At 37.9% G+C, this 11,303-nt stretch overlaps 1 pseudogene; it reads right to left on the bottom strand.

Annotated features, from left to right (window-relative positions):
* The window catches only part of LOC118347667, a 7,020-nt pseudogene extending 2,251 nt beyond the window's left edge, over positions 1-4,769 (bottom strand).
* Between the last annotated feature and the right edge of the window lie 6,534 nt (positions 4,770-11,303).

Genomic DNA, 11,303 nt, shown 5'->3' on the forward strand with positions numbered 1-11,303 from the left:
CTCTTGGACTTCTAGAGGCTGCCAAAAATGTCTAAATGACTAAATTCAATGTATTTGACATACCCAGGCAAGACCAAGTTCATTCACCTATTTAATATTCTTGAAACTCAACAAATTCACGTCGTTTAATGGTCAGACCATACATCATATTTTTACGTGCTAATTAGCCTCTTCAATTGCTTTGATGACATGGACTAAGTCTTGAATATTATTTATGCCCATCTTGGTCTTTTCAAAATCAGCCAAATTCTCTTGGATTAGCCCATTTAGTGCTTCCTTGAAACGTTTGGCTCTAAGTCTTGTAATTGGGCCACTAGGAAGTGACAAAGGGTCTTGTGCAAATTCAGCTCCATTCCCACTTGTATGATCAGCATGTCCAGCTCCTTGGTTTGCATCATTCTCCCCCTCTTGAGAAGGATTTGTCCTCAAATCATCACCTACATCAAAAGGAGACAAATCAGCAACATTAAAGCTTGCACTGACACCATACTCACCTGGTAATTCAAGCTTGTAGGCATTATCATTGATGCGTTCTACTACTTGAAATGGCCCGTCACCCCGAGGTAGGAGTTTTGAACGCCGCTTCTCTGGAAAACGGTCCTTCCTTAAGTGCAACCAAACCCAATCTCCTGGTTGAAACACTACCTTCTTACGCCCCTTGTTGGCTTGATGGACATATTGTTTAGTCCTCCTTTCAATGTTCAGCCGTGCCTTTTCATGAATCATCTTTACAAATTCTGCCTTCTTTTTGCCATCTAAGTTCACACGTTCACTCAAAGGTAAAGGAGTTAAATCCAAAGGTGACAATGGGTTAAAGCCATAAACAATTTCAAATGGTGAAAACTTAGTTGCAGAATGTATACTTCTATTGTAAGCAAATTCAACATGTGGCAAACAATCTTCCCATGCTTTCAAGTTCTTTTTAATGATAGCACGCAACAAAGACGACAATGTTCTATTTACTACTTCAGTTTGACCATCTATTTGTGGATGACAAGTAGTAGAAAACAACAACTTAGTTCCCAGCTTTCCCCACAAAGTCTTCCAAAAGTAACTCAAAAACTTTGCATCCCTATCAGAAACAATGGTCTTAGGCATACCATGTAATCTAACAATTTCTTTGAAGAACAAATCAGCTATGTGTGATGCATCATCAGTTTTATGACATGCAATAAAGTGTGCCATCTTGGAAAATCTATCTACCACCACAAAAACTGAATCTCTCCCCCTCTTAGTCCTAGGTAAACCTAAAACAAAATCCATAGAAATATCAGTCCAAGGTTCACTAGGTATTGGCAAAGGGGTGTACAAACCATGGGGTTTCAACTTAGACTTAGCCTGTTTACACGTAATACACTTCTCACAAATTCTTTCCACATCACGTTTCATATGAGGTCAAAAAAAATGTTCATGCAAAATTCCTAAAGTCTTAGCTACACCAAAATGACCCATCAAACCACCACCATGAGCTTCTCTCACAAGCAATTCGCGCAAAGAACATATTGGCAAACACGGTTTATTTTCCCGAAACAAAAATCCATCATACCTATAAAACTTACCAAACACCATTTTTTCACATGCATTGAACACATCACCAAAATCAGAATCTTGAGCATACAATTCCTTAATGTATTCAAAGCCAAGCATTTTTGTATCTAAAATGGAAAGTAAGGCATTCCTTCGGGACAATGCATCAGCCACCACATTTTCCTTACCTTGCTTATATCTGATCACATACGGAAATGTTTCAATGAATTCCACCCACTTGGCATGGCGTTTGTTCAGCCTTTGCTGTCCTTTCAAATGCTTCAAAGACTCATGATCTGTGTGAATCACAAACTCCTTTGGCCATAGATAGTGTTGCCAATTTTCCAAAGCCCTCACCAAGGCATACATCTCCTTATCATAAGTAGGGTAATTTAGGGCTGCCCCACTCAACTTTTCACTGAAATAAGCAATTGGACGGCCTTCTTGCATCAAAACAGCTCCAATACCTATGCCTGAAGCATCACACTCAATTTCAAAAGTTTTAGCAAAGTTAGGTAAAACAAGCAAAGGTGCATTAGTTAACTTTTCTTTGATCAGACTAAATGCCTTTTCTTGTTCTTTTCCCCACTTAAACGGCACATTTTTCTTGATGACTTCAGTAAGAGGGGCGGCTAAGCTACTAAAATCACGCACAAACCGTCTATAGAAGCTAGCTAAGCCGTGGAAACTCCTCACTTGGCTGACTGTTGTAGGCGTTGACCACTCTTGGATTGCCTTCACCTTTTCCTCATCCACCTCAATTCCTCTCTTACTAACAACAAAACCAAGAAACACAAGGTTAGGTTAGCAAACAACCTTTCTTTCCTTAGAATTTCCAAAACAGATTTCAAATGCATTACATGTTCTTCCAAATTTTTGCTATAGATCAGGATATCATCAAAATACACAACTACAAATCTGCCAATAAATGCTCGCAAAACATGGTTCATCAAACGCATAAATGTGCTCGGAGCATTAGTTAAACCGAAAGGCATCACTAACCACTCATACAAACCATATTTAGTCTTAAAAGCAGTTTTCCATTCATCACCTTCTTTCATCCTAATCTGATGATATCCACTCTTAAGATCAATTTTTGTAAAGACACAAGAACCATGCAATTCATCCAGCATATCATCTAGTCTAGGAATGGGATGACGATACTTTACCGTTATGTTGTTGATGGCTCGGTAGTCAACACACATCCTCCATGTTCCATCCTTCTTCCATCCTTCTTGGGAACTAACAGCACCGGAACCGCACAAGGACTCATACTTTCACGCACAAACCCCTTTTCCAATAATTCACTTACTTGCCTCTGAAGTTCCTTGGTCTCCTCGGGATTACTCCTATAAGCAGGTCGGTTTGGAATTGATGCACCAGGTATGAAATCAATTTGATGTTCAATCCCTCGGATTGGAGGTAAACCATAAGGTACCTCTTCAGGAAGGACATCTTCAAACTCCTGCAAAAGAGAAACAATATTGCTCGGCAAAGCACCGACGAGATCATTAGTACATAAAAGAGCCTCCTTGTACATGAGTACAATAAGGGGCTGGTGTGAAAATAATGCTCTCTTGATCTCACTTTTTTTTGCAATGTAATTGAATTTCTCCTCTCTTGCTCTCACTATAGCCGAAATCCTCTCTCTTTCTTTTTCACTCTGATCAATGTTTTTCTCTCCTTTTTTTTTTAAGTCTTTTTTTTTCAGTTTCGGCTTTCCTTTCCTTTTCCTTTTTTTTTTCATTCGAACTTTGTAACTTTAATTGGTCCTCCCTGACCTGTTTTGGAGTTAATGGCACAAGAGTAATAGGTTGCCTATTAAGAGTGAAGGAATACTTATTTGTGAATCCATCATGCGTAACCCTCAGATCATACTGCCATGGTCTTCCCAACAGTAAATGGCATGCGTGCATAGGAACCACATCACAAAACACCTCATCCTCATATTTGCCAATGGATAATGCCACCAACACTTGTCTTGTCACCTTGATTTCCCCACATTCATTCAACCACTGAAGCCGGTAAGGTTGAGGATGTTTCAAGGTAGTTAAAGCCAATTTCTCCACCAAATAAGTGCTGGCTACATTTGTGCAACTCCCACCATCGATAATGACACTGCAAACTTTGTTATTTACAAAGCACCGAGTATGAAACAAGTTCTCCCTTTGGTTACTTTCTTCCTCCTTAACCTGCACATTGAGAACTCGCCTTGCAACCAATAAATCTCCAACCACAGCATTTTGCTCATCGTCAGCATCCTCCATAGATGGCATATCATCATTATCTACTTCTTCCTCATTTTCTGACTCAAGCTCTCCTTGGGCATTTATCACCATCACCCTCTTGTTTACACACTGGCTGGCTATATGTCCGCGCCCCTGACATTTAAAACATTTAATATCACGTGTTTTAGAACTTGAAGTCTCGATTGTACCTGAAGTAGTGGCGGTCTTTAAGTTGGCATTCTTAGAGGATTCAAATTTTGGCTTATTTTGTTGCTGCTCATCCCTTTTTGGAGTTGTCTTCCACGAGCTGGTTGTAGCCATAGGCAGTCCCCTCCTAGCCAATCCCTTTCGTTTGAATTGTTCCTCCACCTTTATGGCTTGATGCACCATATCTGTCAACTCAACATAGTGCTGCATCTCGACTATATCCGCAATCTCACGATTTAAACCGTTCAAAAACCTAGCCATGGTGGCTTCCCGGTCCTCTTCTACATTAGCCCGGATCATAGCTACCTCCATCTCTTTGTAATACTCATCCACACTTTTAGATCCTTGAATTATCCTCTGTAATTTTTGATACAATCCCCTATAATAGTGGCTGGGTACAAAACGCTTCCCCATAAGCATTTTCATTTCCTCCCAAGTGTCCACGGGTGGCTCTCTATTCCTCCTCCTATTAATCAGTAATTGATCCCACCACACAATGGCATAATCGGTAAATTCAATTGCAGCCAACTTAACCTTCTTTATCTCTGAGTAGTTGTGACAATCAAAAACCATCTCCATTTTAGTTTCCCACTCCAAATAAACTTCAGGATCATTTTTACCTTGAAAAGATGGGATTTTAATCTTTATATTTCCTAAATCGTTATCCCTCCTAGGCCTACCCATCCTAGCTTCTCTATTTCTATACCCACGCTCAATCCTGCCTCGGTTCAAATATTGCTCATCAAACTCCTCCGACTCCGCCTCTCCATCAACATTCCGCCACGGACCACGCTCGCTCGCTCCCATTCTCTTGTGTTTTCTCACCAACAACATATAGAGGGTAAAATGGTAATTTTACTCTAAGTTGATATTTTTCCATATTCCTAATTGTTAGTGATTAAGTTCTAATTTTTAGAAATCACTACTTTCAGTTTCTCGTGATCGCACTTGAGTTTTGTCTAGAAGTGCAAAAACCGAGATAAGTTAGCTTTTAACTTACTATCAGTTTAACGTGTATGAGTGATAAGTAAAGAAACTAAAGTGTATGTATGCATGTTATCATATGTGCCATGTCAAGTCATTACATATTTATCTGTTACACAGAATTTATTCTGTCATGAATTATTTATCTGTTACACAAGATATTCTGTCACGTATTGCTATACATTGCAAGTATGTCATGTTAAGTATGCCATCTGTTACATGTATTTCATGTCACGTAATATTCACTGTCACATGTTACGCTATGTTAAGAAATGTTATATGTTACATGATATGCCATGTTACGAAATGTTTCCTGTTACATGTATGCCATGTCATAAAATGTTGTCTGTTACAGTTATGTTTCAAAGTATGTCATGTCTGTCATCTTACATTCATGTCACGTTACGCTACGTCAGAACATCTGTCTTTTATGTCACGTCACGTTACGAAATGTCATATATGCCAATTAAGTTATTCATGTCAATCACGACCCTAAGTGCTAGGATAGAGTAATATCCTAGTGAAACTCCTTTGTTCACGCTGGAGTGTCTAAATAGGTATGAAATTCCCTGAGTTGATGAAGTACAGTCAACAGGTTGCCAATGGGGCCACAATGTAACAGCCCGCTAGAAATTCATTGGTAGAATTTTTATTGACTTTAGGAATCTCGTGAAAACCCCATAAGTTTTTACGAATCGACCAATCGCTCAGGTTTTAGTCTGTCGTCATAATCAGTGTTATCACTCACTATGGTGCTAGATTTGTGAGTTTAATTATTTAAGATAGTTAGAAGTGTCAGAATGTGTTATGGTCTGAGCCATTAGACTCAGTGGATTATTTAGGATTTTATGGCGCAATAGCTTATTTTCATAATTCCGGACGAAACGTCTGTTAAAAATTGTGAAATTATTTTTAGGGGCACTTTGGGGTTGAATTTCAGTAAACGATTTTCACTATAGGTTAATATGAATATTTAGAATTTTTCAGTATTAAGTTTATTATGCATTTTTTTGGAGTGAATAGTAACCTCGATAAGTGCACACATTGCAGTGTTTTCAAAATCACAGTGTGGAATGTCCAAATTAGGTTAGAGAAGTTTTATTTGGACATTTGGCAAGATCTTAGCCACACATAGTAAATGGTATTAGACACTTGGCACAAAGAAGAACCTTTGTGTTTCATCTGTTCAACCAAATTGTAAATGGTATTAGACACTTGGCACATAGTAAATGGTATTAGACACTTGGCACATAGTAAATGGTATTTTCACTATATGTGTTTCATCTGTTCAACCAAATTGTGCCAGACCAAAGAGGATTTCAACCCTAGCAAAATCCTAAATGGTTGGAATCCAATTAAAACCCCAAAAGCTTGGTTGAAACCAAAATCCTAAATGGTTTTCCCAAATCCTAAAGTTGGCCTCCAAATCCTTTTTAATCCGATTTCTAGCATTGTGTTTAATCACTTGATTAAATCACTTCCACATGCTATTAATTAATCAAATCCTTGTTATGACATCATTATCCAACCTTTTAAACCTTCAAAATTTGATTGGGCCAAGAAAAATTGATTTTGGGCTTGATAGCAACTCAAACCCTAACCAAACCCCCTTTAAACCCCAAATTGAAGCCCACTTGGTGGGGCCCACCAAGGCCCACGAAATTGGCCACCTTGGCAAAGCTTCTTGGAGAAGTTTCCTCCCCCACATGGCAGACCATCCACTGCCATTGGCTGCACCTAATAGTGCCTTGATGTGAAGGAGAAATCCACTCCATCAACCTCCATCTTTCACAGCTGCTGCAAGCAGTCTGCCCCTCACTATTCTCCAATTTATGTCACATAGCCACCTCCAATCAAGGGTCATTCCAGCCCACAACTTCCCCCTCCAGGAGTCTATAGTCGTGCAAGGCACTTTTCATTCCATTTTATCACTTCTTTTCCCCCGTTCTTAGAGAAACCCAAAAGAGCTCTCTCGGACAGATTTATGGGACATTTTGCGTGGCCATTTACGACCCTTTGTAAGTATTTTTGCACGATTATACCTTCACATAAGTTGTCCATCTTTGAGTCTAGTTTCCGTGGATATTTTATTAGTCTCCTTCCATGCTCATTTGATTAGTCAAACGTATTTTTAACCATGGAAAGGTCATTCTGGGCGTGAAACTGGAGAGTATGTTATGTTTTGGAAGTTTTGACCAAGCTAATGGACATATCTTGATCCGAAAATTTTATGGAGTGATGTCAACATGTGTTTATGAATTTTCATTGAGGTTTTGTTTCTTGAATAAAGCTTTTGATGATAGATGTTCTTAGAGTTAGAAACTTGAAAACTGGAAGTGGAAAAACAGTTTCTGTTTTGTGAAAGTTTGAATATTTCGTGATTTAATCTTATTCCAAAGGCTTTGATATTTTTATATGATGATCCTAAGCCTCTTATATACATGTTAGGATGTTATTTCGAAGATATTTAGTATTAGTTTTAAAGATATGATTTTCTATGCAAGAGGATTTCGGTTAGGCCTAAACTTTGATGTTTTTGAGTTAGATCCATGTTTTATTAAATTTTAGCGATGTGATTTTAAGTTTGATGGTTGGATATTCTTTAGGACACATTTTTAAACCATGTGATGTGTTAGTTTGAAGATCACATGTCTTTAATCCTTGGATCAAGAGATTGATCATAGTTAGTTGGGAAAATCAGTTTCTGTTGTGGACTAAGTTTAAAACCATAAACTCCAAGTGTTGTTTTGTGATTTTTGGTGAGTTTTGTTTGATTATTTAAAGCATTTTTTATCTTAGGATGATGTTATGAATATGTTAGAAGTAAGATTTTTTTTTTTTGGAAATTTTGGAGATGTTTTTATTAAGGTCAAAACTTGTGATTTAAGGTTTACTTTTTGTTAAAAAGTTTGGATCTTTTTACAAAAAGTTTGGTGTTGATAATTAGCTTTTTCTTAATGGATATTTTTCAAGGGTGTTTTTAAACTTAGGATAAGAAGATCTTTGTTACAAGATTTTGGTTTATTCATGAGTTTTGAAACTTGAAAGAATTGCAACCAAAATCAAGAGGCCTATGTAGGTTTCGGCCATAGTGAGTTTTTCATAGTTGTGATTGGTCTTAAATTTTTCTGAGTTGATATTTAAGTTTGGGACAAAATTTACATGAGGAATGTAAATTTTGGTAATTTTTGGAATTAGGATATCAAATCCTTAAGTTAGGGGTAAAATGGTCATTTGCCCATATGTAGAGGATAAAATGGTAATTTTCTCTAAGTTGTCTCTTTCACATTTCTAATTGTTAGTAATTAATTTCTAACTTTTAGAATAACCTTTTACAGTTCCTCATGTTTCGCGCTTTATTCTAGTAGAACGCAACGATCGAGGTAAGTTAGCTTTTAATTTACTATCAGTTTAATATGTATGAGTGATAAGTAAGGGAACTAAAATGTATGTATGCATGTTATCATATGTGACATGCCAAGTCATTACATATTTATCTGTTACACAGAATTTATTCTGTCATGAATTATTCATCTGTTACAAAAGATATTCTGTCACGTATTCCTATACATTGCAAGTATGTCATGTTAAGTATGCCATCCGTTACATGTATTTCATGTCACGTAATAGTCACTGTCACATGTTACACCATATTAAGAAATGTTGTCTATTATGTGGTATGACATGTTACAAAATGTTGCATGTTACATGTATGCCATGTTATGAAATGTATTCTGTTACATTTATATCTTGAAGTATGTCATGTCTGCCATCTTACGTTCATGTCACGTTATGCTACGTCAGGACTTTTGTCTTTTATGTCATGTTCATGTTACGTCACGTTACGAAATGTCATGTATGCCAGTTAAGTTATTCATGTCAATCACGACCCTAAGCGCTAGGATGGGGTAATATCCTAGTGGAACTCCTTTGTTCACGCTAGAGTGTCTAAATAGGTGTGAAATTCCCTGGGTTAACGAAGTACAATCAACAGGTTGCGAATGGGGCCTAATTAGCTGGTCACCGGAGCGTGCCAGGCCCTAACGCCGATGGTGCCACACATTATGTTACGTGTGTCCACAGCAAGTGTGGTACAAACAAATAAGTCATGGGGCCACAACAACTGTGGAGCATGAAGTATGGGGCCACAAAAACTGTGGAGCATGAAGTATGGGGCCACAACAACTGTGGAGCATGAAGTATGGGGCCACAACAACTGTGGAGCATACACTACGTGAGACACATCAATTGTGACACGTAAAATACGTGGGGCCACAACAACTGTGGAGTACGTATTAACGCACTCACAACTGGTATAGAAACCTGTGATGTGATGCGGTAATCGGCATGGACACACGGCTCAAGGGGACCTGTGTAGCACCCATATGGTCACTTTAATGATTAAGTCTATTGAATAAGATTTCAAGTTCATGTATTTCACGTTCAAGCCATGTTTCAAGTTCACGTTATGTTATGTTCAAGTTTACGTTCACGCAATCATGGTAATCCCATGAGACAAGAATATGTCTCAAGTTCATGTTATGTTATGTTCACGTTTACGTTATGTTCCAAGTTCACATTTATGTTATGTCATGCTCAAGTTCATGTTCAAATTATGCATGTTCACGTTCATGTTATGTTTCAAGTCCATGTTATATTTTAAGTTCACGTTCATGCTATGTTTCAAGTCCATGATCTGTTTCAAGTCACGTACATGCTAAGCTTCAGTTTCAGTTTAAGTTATGCCAGTTATGTTATGTTGTATGTCAAGTTATGCTAGGATTACTTATGATTTGATTATGCATTCATGCTTTTACTGCCATGCATGCATCATTAACCTGTGTGGAAGTTTTCTATTAACTTGCTGAGATTTGTAATCAAATCTCACTATGGTAGTCCCAACTACCATTCCCCCTGAATGGTAGATTTTGTTATAGGATCTGAAGGATAGTCGGGAATCGACCAACTGGAAACGGTCGACTAAGCGAAGGTGCGACGTAGATGGCAGTACAGTAGTTACCTCAAATTACTACTTGTATTTGTGGAGTTCAATCTCAGCACTCTTTTGATCACAACCATATGGACTATTGTTGTGATCTTAGTTATTTAACATGTCATTAAGTACGAAGTATATTTTAAGTATTTGGGATATTTCAATTTGGTGCATAGTATTGCTAAAGAAAGAAATAAATTTATTATCCGCTGCGAATATTGCATAATGCTAGATGCATGTTAGGAACATTGCATCTTATATGTCATGAACGGGAGCAAGTAACCTTGGGTTGCATGTCCCGACGCTTCAGATGTCCGTCCGATCCCAAGCGGAATCTGGGGGCGTCATACACAACAACTATGGAGCATGAAGTTTGGTGCCACAACAACTGTGGAGCATACACTACATGAGACACAGCAATTGTGACATGTAGAATACGTGGGGCCACAACAATTGTGGAGTATGTATTAACGCACTCACAGCTGGTATAAACATCTGTGTTGTGATGAGGTAATCAGCAGGAACACACGGCTCAAGGTGATGGGAACCAAGGTGGGCCTAGTCTTAAAGATATGTTGCAAGTTTCAGATGGGCCAAATACAAGTTCAAGGGCTTAAATGTTGAAGATTCAGTTTTGATTCATTTGATAAGCTATGGAAAGGGCAACAACATGACTTAAAAGTTTTGGGCACTTGCAGACTTTCAATTTATTTAATTAATTTAAATGACTTATTTCATTAAATTAGAATAATTGGGTTTACTATATGGGAAGGAGGCCTATGCAAGGACATGTTGGGAAAGTTATTATTTTATTGAACTAGGGTTAGGGTTACTGTAGCCGAGTTACTATAGCATCGTACTGTAGCCGCGGCACTGTTCACTCAGGGGTATTTTTGGAAGATGGGGTATTATTTTGGCTAGGGTTTTAATTAGGTTTTGGTTTAAATACTCTTTGTAGTCACATTTTAAGAAGTTTATGAAATTTGATGAATTTATTCATTGTGAGTTGAGTTTATCTCCTCTTGTTCTTAATTGAACTTTTGAACTTATCAAAGATAAATCACAACCTTTGTGGCGTTCCTCCATTGTAATATGGGTTCTTGAGACGGGTTCTTCAACGGGTCTAGAGTTTAATATAATCTAGGTTCTTGAAACGAGTTCTCATCGGGTCTAGGTTCTCCATCCATTGACTTGATTTTGGCTTTCTTGGAGAGTTTTCAAATTGATTGTGGGTTTAAGGGATTCCGTTCCCGTGGGTTCATATCATTTGGTATCAGAGCAAGGTTTCCAATCAGGTCTGATTCTATCTTTTAATTCATGCGTCCTTAAATTTAACTCTAGGGCTTCATTGTTCTGGGGTTGCC

The sequence above is a fragment of the Juglans regia genome, chromosome 2 (assembly GCF_001411555.2).
Source record: "Juglans regia cultivar Chandler chromosome 2, Walnut 2.0, whole genome shotgun sequence".
Taxonomy (NCBI): domain Eukaryota; kingdom Viridiplantae; phylum Streptophyta; class Magnoliopsida; order Fagales; family Juglandaceae; genus Juglans; species Juglans regia.